Source organism: Gorilla gorilla, chromosome 16 (genome assembly GCF_029281585.2).
Source record: "Gorilla gorilla gorilla isolate KB3781 chromosome 16, NHGRI_mGorGor1-v2.1_pri, whole genome shotgun sequence".
NCBI classification, from domain to species: Eukaryota; Metazoa; Chordata; class Mammalia; order Primates; family Hominidae; genus Gorilla; species Gorilla gorilla.
Window position 1 is genome coordinate 96503998 of NC_073240.2, and position 12318 is coordinate 96516315.

General features: G+C 40.1%; 1 long non-coding RNA gene across 3 annotated transcripts in view; it reads right to left on the reverse strand.

Annotated features, from left to right (window-relative positions):
* LOC101151282 (uncharacterized) overlaps positions 1-12318 on the reverse strand; it is an 83783-nt gene that overhangs the window by 39845 nt on the left and 31620 nt on the right. For all 3 annotated transcript variants that reach the window (XR_008672266.2, XR_008672267.2, XR_004067364.3), the window contains exons 2-3: positions 6147-6279; positions 5027-5193 (exon numbers count right to left, since the gene is read on the reverse strand). This is a non-coding gene — a long non-coding RNA (uncharacterized lncRNA). The remainder of the gene's footprint in view (positions 1-5026; positions 5194-6146; positions 6280-12318) is intronic.

The following is a 12318-nucleotide window of genomic DNA, read 5'->3' on the forward strand; positions in this document are numbered from 1 at the left end:
TAATGAATACTCAAGAACTTAAGAATGTTAATATAAGGTAATGAAGGCAAGGGATATGTGGAAGAAAGCCTATTGAAGATTCCAACAATCTTGATGATAGTTTTGTTGCTTTTTTTTTCATCTTTCTTTACCCCTTGTGCTAGCATCTCTGCCCAGTTCAAAAGGTTATGAGAGAGACCAGCTAGAGCAGAACTGGCCGGAACCCGGAGTTTTGACCAATCACCAGGGGCTGATCTTTAAAAAGTTTGGGCTTCTAAGGAAGTCCAAGAGTAGCTGACTGGTGGATAACTAAGCAACAATGCAAAATAGGGCTCCACGGCTGTCTAGCAACAGACATGGGTAGAGATCCAAGATGGAGGGCATCTGGTAAACACAGTAGATCACATGAATCTCCAGTCTTGAGCCCCGGAAATGGGAGAGCTGCCAGGACTCTAAGAGAACCTGTTGTAGGGTGCCCAGAACAGGGGTACTATACAGGAAAACAAGGCAATGAGTTGCACTTGGGCACATGGGCAGGATGAAACACATTAAACTGGACTAGGAGTTAAAGCCTTGTCCTATGAAATCAACCTTGAGCCCAGCCTCGAGAAATGAGAGAAGAGTTTGTCCAGGGGCCAAGGGGACTTCACGCTTGGCTGATGAACTCCTGGTCTACAGCTCCCTGAATTCCCCTTACCCAAGGTCAAGATGAGTTCCAGTCATGTCAGGGCTGGACCTGTAGGTTGGGGTTAAGTGGTTCCAGCTTCTATATAGAGGCAGGAAGCCAAAAAGATCATTACCATAAGTATTTTTTTTTTTAATTCACAATTCTACTTTCCTCCCTCAACTACAATTTTGTTATATGGACATGTTCTAAGAGTATGTGCAGAGGATAACGATTAAATAAACTTTTCCAAGTAAAGCACAGTTAAAGGCTACTTCACTGTGGCCAAATGACTTTCTGTAAGGCCAAAATTACTTACTGTAGAGAGCAACCAAATGCATTTGACGCTCTTTAATGCTCTAGAATATCTAATATTATGTAGAGCACATAATATACTTTAAGTGAGTGCATATCAATACATACAAGAATATCATAGCTATGAGAGAGGCATATAATTATTATATTTGAAATATCACTACTATCCCCATTCTAGCTCAAAGTGTGCAGATTTTAAATTTTTTTAAGCTTCTGCAAAACTTTATTCTTGTTTTCTCTCTTTAAAATTGTAAATCTTAAATATTTAGGAGATATCTTGCTGTCATGTAATAGCCGATATTCACACACACACACGCATATAGGTACACAAATACACACAAATGGAGACTTCCAATGAGAAAACAACCTTGTAAAAGGAGTTTTACAAGGGAGTGCCGTGTTAACTGACATATTGCTGAGTTAGCAACTAAATAACCAGCTACATACATCCCTTTTGTATCATTGAGTAGTGTGCATTCTTAAAGTGATAATGGAACTAAATTTGGAGAGAACAGGCCCTTAAGTTTCAATTTATTTGTTTCACAATCACAGCCTCAAACTGAAGGGAAAATTACACTGCAGTTTGATAAATAAAGCACTATACATTCAAAAACAAAATGCAAAATGAAAACTTTCAGAACTTCAAATAATCAAGGATCTTAGATTAATTTCATCAGTGGTGGAGAGTTTTTTGTTGTTGTGAATTTGCTGGAGAATTTAGTATGAAAGCACTCTAACTAGTGTCTGATTATATCAGTGTCTCTATTTCCTTTTAGAACACACATCTGTTGTTGTGGGGGTTTTTTGGAGAGGAGAGTGTGGTTGTGGTTATTATGGAAATACGGCAAAACCAAATATTTTAAAGCAGATGAGAAGAAACCCACAAACAGTTGGCTCACAAATGTTGTAATGCTTTCCACACCCAGGCATAAAGCAAGTGGCAGCGGCAGCAGCAGCAGCGTTCCTGGTGGCCTCTGTTTTATCTGTTTCAAACACTGGGCTGCTCTTGTTAGTTAACTGACTGGAGATTGTTTTCTCCCTTTATCCCCTCTCTCTCTTTTTAATTGTTGTTACTCTGTTTTGCCTGAAAGCTGCAGTATCTCACTGTTCATTATTCCCTGTTCAGTCAAATCCTGTCCAAAATTAACTCATTGTGTGCTGGAGTTCTTCTCAAGCTCTCTTTTCTTACAAGATGCACAAAATAGACCTCACTGTAGCTCTTTAAGAAGTTTGCATATCATATGGATAATTCTTTGAACTAACTCAATGCTGACTTCACTGGGCTGTGCTTCTTTAATATTTACAACTTCTAACTAGAAATATTTCTAATTATTAATAAGAAATTGTTACAAAATTCTAAAGTTTCAACCATTTTAATCCTTTCTCTCTCTCTCTCTCCCTCCCTGTCTCTTACATAAACCTGGTTCCACAGACCCTGTTTTGACTTTAGTTTCTCTGTTTTATTTTACTTGGAAATTTTTAAAAGAGTCTTCTGAGTCTCCAAACTAAAGCTATAAGACAGAAAAAAAAAAAAAAGCCATCAATCAATACAGCTGGGGAACTAGTTTCTCATATCAGCATCGAATTCCAAGGTATTCAACTTGAACTAAGTGCAGCCATCAGAAAAGCCATAGAAATGGGAAAGTTACTGTTGTAAATTAATGATTATTTGCTGTGTGCGTTAGAGTTGTGCTTTGTACCACATTTTATTGTGATGTTTTATTCTTACTCAGTGCAACAGTAATTGGGTCTTAAACATGATAAAGTATCTTCAAGGCTGCATTGGTAGCTGAGCTGCCTACAGCAGGTTTTTAACTCTAGTTAAAGAAGGTTAATCAAAGCTAATGAATCTATTTTATCCATTGCCATGAGTTTTTTTTTTTTTAAATGTGCCAGGAGGTGACTGAACTAAAATCCGGATTGTTCAGCTGTGAAGGCAAATACATTTTTAGCATAATGATTTTGCAAGCCTCTTTGATGGCCCTGGGTCCATGGATGGCAGGTACCTGCAAGCTCTGTAGTTTTCTTATCTTTCTACCACTGCTCACTCTTCTGCCATTAAAAAATATGAGCCTTATGAAAATACAGGAGAGGGAATGCAATCCCACACTACGGCCTTCAGTGTGAGAATATCAAGAGACTGTTGCATTCAGAAGTTCAGAATAGCTCTGCTCTTTATAAAAGAATATGAGGAGCCCCCTAATAAGGCCAATTCATTAGAACAAGTGTTTGTTACTAAAACACACCACGCAGGACCACAGGGATCCGAGCCAGACAGCACGGCAATTAAAGTTGCCTGCCTTCCAAACGCGGGCGGCCCACCAACTCTCACCCACGAGTTCTGCTTTGTTTTCCTATTAGAAATGTGATTGAAGAATGCAAGTTCATAATTTGTTCATGCAGCAGAAGACTAGTAACTCTCTGGTTGCAACATCCTTTTATACACTTCAAATCAGAATTAAAAAAAAATTCAGGTTGCTTGTGTGTGTCCTTTCTGAAAGCGCAGGAGGAGCAAAACCTTTTGCTCTGGGAATCTACCTTGCTGCCTAGAAAACATTGCCTAGTTGCATTTGAAAAAACACTCAGCGAGAGACCATCCTCCAAATATCTAAAATCACAGTAGTGGAGGGTTTTTAATTTTAATCCCAGCGTTTACAGAAAACACACACACACACACACACACACACACACACACACACTCAGCCTGCAGTGACACCTTTTCCCTCCCCTTTGGTGCTCTGCGGAGCTTTGGAATGAGATTCATAGCGACTCAGGACTGTTGCTGGCAAGGAAAACCCCCTGCCTACCAGACAGAAAGAGGGGCGGGGAGGGCTATTGTGGCTTTCCCTCCTGCTCTCTTTTTAAGCCCAAATAATATTTGTACTTTGAGGGGAGGGTGCAAAAAAGGGATCAAGATATGAAGCAAGGCAGAACCCAAATAGCGAGGGGGAGAAAAAAGCTCAAGGAGAGAGACCAGCTTTGGTCCGAGAAAGGGCCTCCATCACAGGTTTCAAAAGCATCTTTTTTCAGTTTCACGAGCCACAACCCCCTTGATGAAAACTAGTTGCGAAATTCAGCGCCTGTTAGGCCTCAGCTAATTAGAAAAAATGGGCTTTTTTTCTTTTCCTTTCTTTCTTTAGCACCTTTTCTTTCAAGCATTTAGTCTCAGGAGGGGGATCCAGGCTCTTGGCCGGGCTGTTTTGAAAACACGCCTTTGAATGCGTCTCCCTAATTCACGCCTTTTGTTTTTCAGCTTTTGTGTTTGCCAGTTTGACCATATAACGTTATACATCTGGTGTATAGCTTGTTGGGGGCTTTTTTCTCCCAGGGTTCCTATGCATTCCCTATAGGACCTTCCTGAGCTTCAAGTTGAGCGATCGTGTAACATAAAGGGGGTAAAGGAGAGCCTAGGAGGCTGGGGAGTGGGGGGAAGGAGGGAGCAGGAGAGGGGAGGAGGCCTGGGGGAGAGACAGAGAGAGAAATGAGTGAAACATAAAAAAAAAAAAAGTTGAAAAGAATTCTTTTGCTCTCTTCTTTTCTTCTCACTGTTGCGACTGGACCCTGAGTCAGCCGGCGACAAGGCCTCGGTGGGAAAATGAAGGGGCCACAGAATAGATAACTCATTGGAATTCTGGCAACATATTCGTAAATAAAACAAAAGTGGGGCGGCGGACTGGGGGAGGGCGTGTGTTCCAGGGGAAGCGCAGAGCTGCACAGGGCAGGGCTGGGAGGACATTCAGGGCCGGCTCCCTGCCTTGCCTCTTGCAGGGGAAATCTAAGATGGTCAAAGGAAAGGAATCCAACGGTTTTGCCCAGGCTTGTTTAGCAAAGCTCTTGCAGCTGGAGCTGTTTATTATTGCAGCTAGGAAGATGCTCTTCCAAACACACTTCCCAAGCTGAGAGAGCTGAAATAATCTATCCTATTTCTTCAGAGCCTGCACGGTCTGTGCCTCAGGAAGGGGTTTCTGTTAAAAGAGGAACATTCTTGAGCATGGTGATTTTTTCCCCAGCTCCTCAAGAAGAGGCATCCCCCAGATTTAGTTTGCAGATATCTTTCCCAACTCTTACCTCCCATGCACACTTTTGATAAAACAGCTTGGATGCCGCTTCTTGGAATGATGATACTGATGTAAGTTTCTTGACTTAAAAGCTCCCAGTCTTCTAGTGGATTTGGTTGCTATTGGTGCTCATTGATGGGTAATCTTGTGGATGAGCTCTCATCTCAATTTCTCCATCTGCAAAATGGACATATCTTAATATCACAGTCACAATTGTTAGTTTTCACATACCCGGATGGTTACTTTTGTAATGAGTCTATTTCATATTTTTGTTTAATATATACATAGTGTGTGTGTGTATCTGTGAGTACATAAAACCCATTATAAAGATATAGTGTATATTTTGGTGGTTGTGATTTTGTATGTCATCCAACTGCTCTAGAATAACTCTGCAAGCCTGATTTTGGCTGAAAGAAAACCTAGAATAAATAGGAAGACAATATGTTTGTGGTGGTTGTTTAAAGCTAATACCAGCAGCTTTTTCTTTTCTTTACTGCTGAACAATTTCAAAAGCAATACTAGGCATGAAAGCAAAACAAACTCATTTCAGTGCAAAGCTTATGAGTTATTTGTGTTTCCCTGAATTCAAGGAGGGGGTGGATGGGTAGGAAATTTGTTTTAAATATAGAAATGGGGAAAATACAACAAACTCCACAGAATATCTTGGAAGGTTCTGCAGCTTGAAGTGCAGAGTTTATTACAGATGTGATGTAACTTGTGGGTATAATTTTCAAAAATAGCTGAAGAATACACTGTGAGAAATCTTACCAAAAGTACCATTTTCCCCAATATATTTGTAATTCAGGTTACCAGCTGATTAACCCCTTGAAAAGCGTTTCTGTAGGTGGAAACCTATATCCCTGTCTGTTCTTAATCAATCCAGCCACATGACCAATAATGTGGATGCAAGGGTTAACACAATTAAATTAGCAAATGTTTGGAAGGAAACGGTAAAATTGGTTTTTAAAAAGATGTTTAACAAAGACATTTTGCTGTTCCAATCAGACACATAATTATACAATAGGCTATTTTCAGGAATCTATTTTTTCCTAAATGTTAATCAGACCAGAAAAAAATGCCTGTTAGTCCACATTGGGATATGCTGTAATTCCCTTGGAAAAGTAACTTACCTTAGGGAAATATTTTACTTCCCAGAAAAAGACTGTTTATTTACTCTGAATTCTTTCCCTTGCAAGGTTGTTGTCTGGTTTTTGTTTTTGTTTAAACTGGTCTCAGAACATGGAGAAGTACGACCATCGTCAACTGAAACAAAAACAAAACAAAACAAAAAAACCATGGACTTGAGCTAAAATTCTTAAATGAATTGTTTAGCTTCAAAATGTAAAACTGTCCCAGCAAGAATGTCACAAAGTGTAAGCACAGAAGGATCTGTATTTTACTGAAAACATTCTTTATATAACACCCGGAGAACACGAAAAGAATGAGCCACCATTACTTATATTACAATGTCTGTATTTATTATCTTTTCAAGTGTGCTTAACAAGTTGATACCATTTTCTAAAAGGTTTTTTAGTTTGAGACTCCTAACTCATCCACCTGCTCTCCTAGGTCACAACCGTAAGTCCAGAAAAAGGCGTGCTTTATGTTTCTGTGAAAACTGCCTTTATTTCTAGTTATAAGGGAGGCTGAACTTTTAGGTAAACTTGGTGCCAGGTAGCAGCAGCAGGAGCAACGTGAAGAAGAAAAATGGCAGTTACCCACTTAAGAAAATAACATTCTGTTGATTGACAAACACCCTTTAAATTTTAGCTATTAACAGCTCTTACAGAAACAGGAACTGCCAATAACAAACTTGATTTCTAATGTCCCCAAGGTAATAATAATCCACTAATTTGACTATATCCCAGCTGGCCTATACAGCAGTTTCTATTTGTTTTTTGTTGTTGTTGTTGGTTTTTTTGTTTTGTTTTGTTTTGTTTTTTTGCAGCAGGGAAGACTTATCTTTCTTTGGGAAAAAAAAAGGTGGGGAGTGTGCTGTAAAGTTAAGAAGGAGTGTGGAGAGAAAACACATGGAAATTTAATGTGAAAGTTTCTTGTTGCAATAAAGCTGTTAGGTTTGGCATGTAGACTGTTATCAGATGGTTCCTTTGACATTACTTGAGCCTTTCAGTAAGTAAGACAAGCCTGAAGGATTAGGTTGTCAACTTCAGCCTGTCATCTTTGAGCAGAAAAAAAGAATTGCTTTTCTTTTTCTTCCTTTCTTTTTTTTTAGGTTGCATCTTCCTTCACCAGCTTTGAGCTTTGGAGACCGCAGCAGAGGTAGTTACTGGAAGACAATCTTAGGCCCACATTGATCATGGAAGTCTAGCTTTTAAAGATAAGTGAGCCAACCAAGCTGTAAGGCTAATCACCCTGTGCAAGTATGAATTTATCTAAAGAGGATTTCATGTGGAACCCCCAGAGCCGGCCGCCAAACGGATGACTGCACACTTTAAGAAAGTTCGTGGGACTTCTCCCAATCAACTGTCAGGCCACATAAAGGGTCTGGAACGCACTGACTTAAGCAAACAATATTTAGCCATCTAAGGATACCGTAAGGCCCAAGATTTTGCTTTGTTGGCGCTGACAGGAAATATCGATACGTATCAAGTAACACTCCTGATGCAAAAAGGGATATGTGACTCCTTTCGGCACTATCTCTGTTTAGGAAACACCTTGCTTTAAAAGAAAGCACAGGTGGGGGCAGGGACAATGTCAAACCCAGCACTTCACTGGGTACTTTTCCAGCTTTCCTGGGATCACAATTTCATGAAAATAGGAACTGAGCAAAAGTCGTCTCCTTTTTGAAGAAAACCAAATGTATTGGAATTTGAATTTGCAAACTCTCAGAATGTCTAGCTGACAAGTGAACCCTGCCCATAAGCCCAAAACTATTCCTTAAGTTTATTAACCTAGGAAACCTGCCACTGATTAGGTTTGGGTGTGTTTCTCAGCTTTTACAATAGTCTAAACTATATTACAACTATGTGGTTACAGGGCCTAAAAAGTAAATAGAAATATGTGGCTATTAAGTCGCAAATCCCCTCAATAGGACATGTGAGTCAAAACTCAATTTTTTGTGAGAAGTAATGTCTGTAATCCTATTGACTCATCACTTTTAGACATTTGTGGCTTTAATTACAGGGGAAAAACTGTAATGTCCTGTCTTGGGAAAATTTGATAGGGAATATCGGGCTGTTACCATAGAATAAAGGTTGGGTTGGAGGATTTAATTTAAAAAGGAAAAAGAAAGAACCCTATTTTATCAGAACACTCTAAACATTCTCCATCAGTAATGTTGTGCCTGAGGTGATATCCTTGAAGATGCTGGAGGTGGCGGTGTTAATGAAATACCCGTTGGCATTAAATAGCATTTCTAGAATCCTGATTGTAGCGCTAAAAAGGAAAGTGAATTTTCTAACAGCACAATAAACAAGGGGAACTAAGAAAAAAGAACCCGCTGGTTCTGTGAGGAAGATTGCTTCCAGTTAAACAAAGAAATTTAGGGTCGTCTGCTTTTCATGAAAATCACATACATATGGCCTTTGAAATTTGTCACTGAAGATGGTTTTGCTCTAAGGTAAAATTCACCACTTTATAGCTTTTCAGCTGCAAGTCTCTGGATTTTTTTTTCTTCTCTCTTTTGGCCTGCAGCCCAATATGAATGTATGATCACTAGCACAATAGTTAAACATCTGAGTCTTTTTGAAGTGTCTTCAATGTTACAATGATGTGATGGTTGATTGCCTGGCAGTTTAGAAAAGACTGCATTCTGCCCCCTAGTGGTAGAGATTAAAGTTTAATGGCTGCTTCATAATACGTAATGCCTTTTCCCCCCTCTTTTCCATATGTTAAGGATATAGAGCAGTGTGGGAATTACTGACGAGTTTTGTCATAATCTGTAAAGTGTATATTTTAAACAGGAAAATTTCTAGACTGAATGGACAGGTTTACGAGGCACAGGGTCATTTGATGTATGTTTTGTGTACTCTGCTGTGCTTTGCCAAACAATATACATTACCACTATAAACAGACATTGTCCCTAATACAACATTCCTTCTGGGAAAATTTTGGGACTTCTTAATAGAAGCTATTAACCAAAAAGTGCATGGTGTTGCCAAAATTATAATATTATACACACACACACACACACACACACACATATATATATTCAGAGGAAGCATGGTATACTGTCAGATACTGTGGAACTTCACATTTCTTTTCAGATGACCATTTTTTTGTACAGGAGGTAATAAAAACAATTTGCACTAGTTATACCACTTACTACTCCACAGGTCACATTCCGTTTGTGTTCAAGTTCATAAAGAAAACCACGCACACCCAAAGTAAGGGTTTGTGATGTCCACAAGATTTTGATGTGGGAAACGTTCATCATGTACAGCTTTTTTTTCAGCTGACAACGAAGTGGAAGACATTTGTTTGAGTTTTTATCGTATCCTGAGTTCTTGCTTGTTTGTTATTCATCTTTAATGTAGAACTCATATCTTGCATGCAGGCAAGTGTTGGAAGCCACACAAAATCAAGCACCCATGATATAGGCATCATCCAATGAGTGTGTGTTTAGATCTTGCAGAAGTGAAACCCCATGTTGGAGGAAGACGGGACAGACCGAAGAGGAGAAGGAGGAGGAGGAGGCGTCCGTGGAGAGTGGACAGGCGGGACAGCTGGACCATGTGTAATGTGTCAGTTTGCTTCTGTGCCACTATTGTGTTGCTGATGTTGGAATGCAGGGAAGGCGCTAGTTTATTGAATAAGGAGCCATGTAAATTCCAGCTGTCAACATGTGATCACTCCCTCGGACAAAGAGAGAGGCTTTCTCCTCATTCATATTTGATTTCTAGTCACAGCTACACATTTTCCAGAGCCCTCATTGCCACCAGGCTACATCTGAGTAGCCTTTGGCCAGCCTTCTCTTTTCAGACTGGTTTTGCAGGGTGAGTACCTGGCTTGTAAAGGTGTGTTGGCTGGCATTCAAATGACACAGTCAGAATTAGTTCAAAAAGAATGCTATGGCTGTAGTGATAACAAATAATCAATAGTATTTTTAAAGCAGAATTCTTGCTATTGTTTGATTTCTTTCAGTATAAAAGGCAAATGCTTTACTCAAGAAGAATAGTCCAAAACAACAATTCATACACTAGGTAGCTTTTCTTATTTTGAGACATGTCAACTGGGTTGTAACCATGTCAGTCTATGCCTTTCTTTAAAAACTGCTCCAGGGAACCACAGGTCCACAGAGGGACCGAGAGGCGCTCACTTCTTATCTTGCTGTCTTGCTGTCTAGCTCTGTACTTAAGAGAGGCTGCTGACATTACTGAGATTTTGAGTGGGGTTCTGGGAAGCTCTCTACAGACTGGAAGGGGAGGAGGAAGGGGAGAGCGAGGAGCGGGAGGACAGGAGAAAAGCATTCTCTGAGTAAGATCAACTCCAAAGCAGCTTGAGTCTCATGGGAGTTTAATTAGAGGAAAAAAAAATTCATCCTTGTTCACACAGGCAAAAATTATTCATATCTAGGAGATCTTGGATGCCAGTATTTTTTTTATAATGGGAAACATAGAACATTCTGTGGTGTGTGGCAAAATCGCAGTGTTTCTTTCTCCTTGCTGCAGAATTTCATTATCTTGAAAGAACTCAAAATGCTACAACATTGGAACGGTAAGGCTCCTTACCCAGGCACACATTGCTTCCTGCTGCCGTGATATGGCACTCCCTATAACTCTGCCTATAATTTGCAGTAAGAGGACTTTGATGCTTCTTTAAATATACATATATTACATATGTATGGATTACATATGTATTTCACTTTAAGTTACTCAACATAAAACCTCCATAAATTTCCATAGGGGTATTTTCTAGAAATACATGGTTAAACATTGGATGAAATGGAGAAATTTCTGGTGTCAGGGTTGCCTAGAAAAACTCTTTTGACCTAAAAAAAAATGCTTTTTTTTAACCCCCATTAATTTTCTAATAAAAAAATTAGCTCCAATTTCAAAATGATTTGGTGACATTTAGCTATACTGATTTTAAAAGATGTAATAAGGGTAGCTTCATATTGAAATCATTCATCGGTGGTCAAATCATTGCCATGACCATCATCTTCATCCACTATTGAATGGTTTGCTGTTGACTAACAGATACTGTGCTCAACTCAGGGAAGGGCACACAGATGTAAAAGAGGATGTTTTCCTCGCCTTGCCTGGGATTAGAGTGAGGTGAGTGAAGCCTTTGAACAATTTTTTTTTTTTTTGAGATAGAGTCTTGCTCTGTTGCCCAGGCTGGAGTGCAGTGGTGCCATCTGAGCTCACTGCAACCTCCGTCTCCTGGGTTCAAGTGATTCTCGTGCCTCCGCCTCCAGAGTAGCTGGGATTACAGGCGCGTGCCACCATGTTCAGGTAATTTTTGCCTTTTTAGTAGAGACAGGGTTTCACCATGATGGCCAGGCTGGTCTCAAACTCCTGACCTCAGATGATCTTCCCACTTTGGCCTCCCACAGTGCTGGGTTGCAGGCGTGAGCAACTATGCCCGGCCTGAACTTTGATATTTTGTTTGTCATGGATTGTTCGCACTCATTTTGATTTTTCAGTATATTTCATTCTAACATTCTTTCTCTTGATTACTGAGATTTTTGGTGCTTCCTTAAACTCTGTACCCAGAGAAGTGCCTCACGGTCCATCCCTGCTGGCTTGCCTCACGTGGAAAGATGGAGGCTCGCTTGTTTGTTTCTGTCTGTTCAGCTTTTTAAGATTTCACAGAAATCAATTTTAGCCAAAACATCCTTTGTGGATTCACTAAAAACACATTTATAGACGGTGACTTTCCACTTCCTCTCTCAAAGGTGCTTTTTGGGGGCTCCCAACACTCAAATAAAAACTCTTGCTATGTGCACTGATATTTTTCTATCTAGGAACTAGTTTTTTTCAAATTTAGGATGGAATAAACAGCGATTTTCCTGCACACTGTTTGTCTTACGTCATTCCTCTGATGGCTTCCAAGAGCCCTGGTCAAACCTCTTCCCAAGAGAGGGGTTTCTAATCAGGCCCAGGCTCCTTTGCCAGCTCTTCCAGGTAACAATCCATTTCCCTTCATCCTTCACCTGATTAACTGCCCCCATCTGCTGTGGATTCCTGTTCTTAGTCATGCGTCTCTCCCCAATGCTGCCCTCTGGGCAGTGGATTTCAGATGTCCTTGTACCGGGCAACATATGTTCTTCAACTCTGGAGCCTCATGTCAGACACAGCCACTGCCAAGACACTTGACATGGCCTGCTCCAAACTTCTT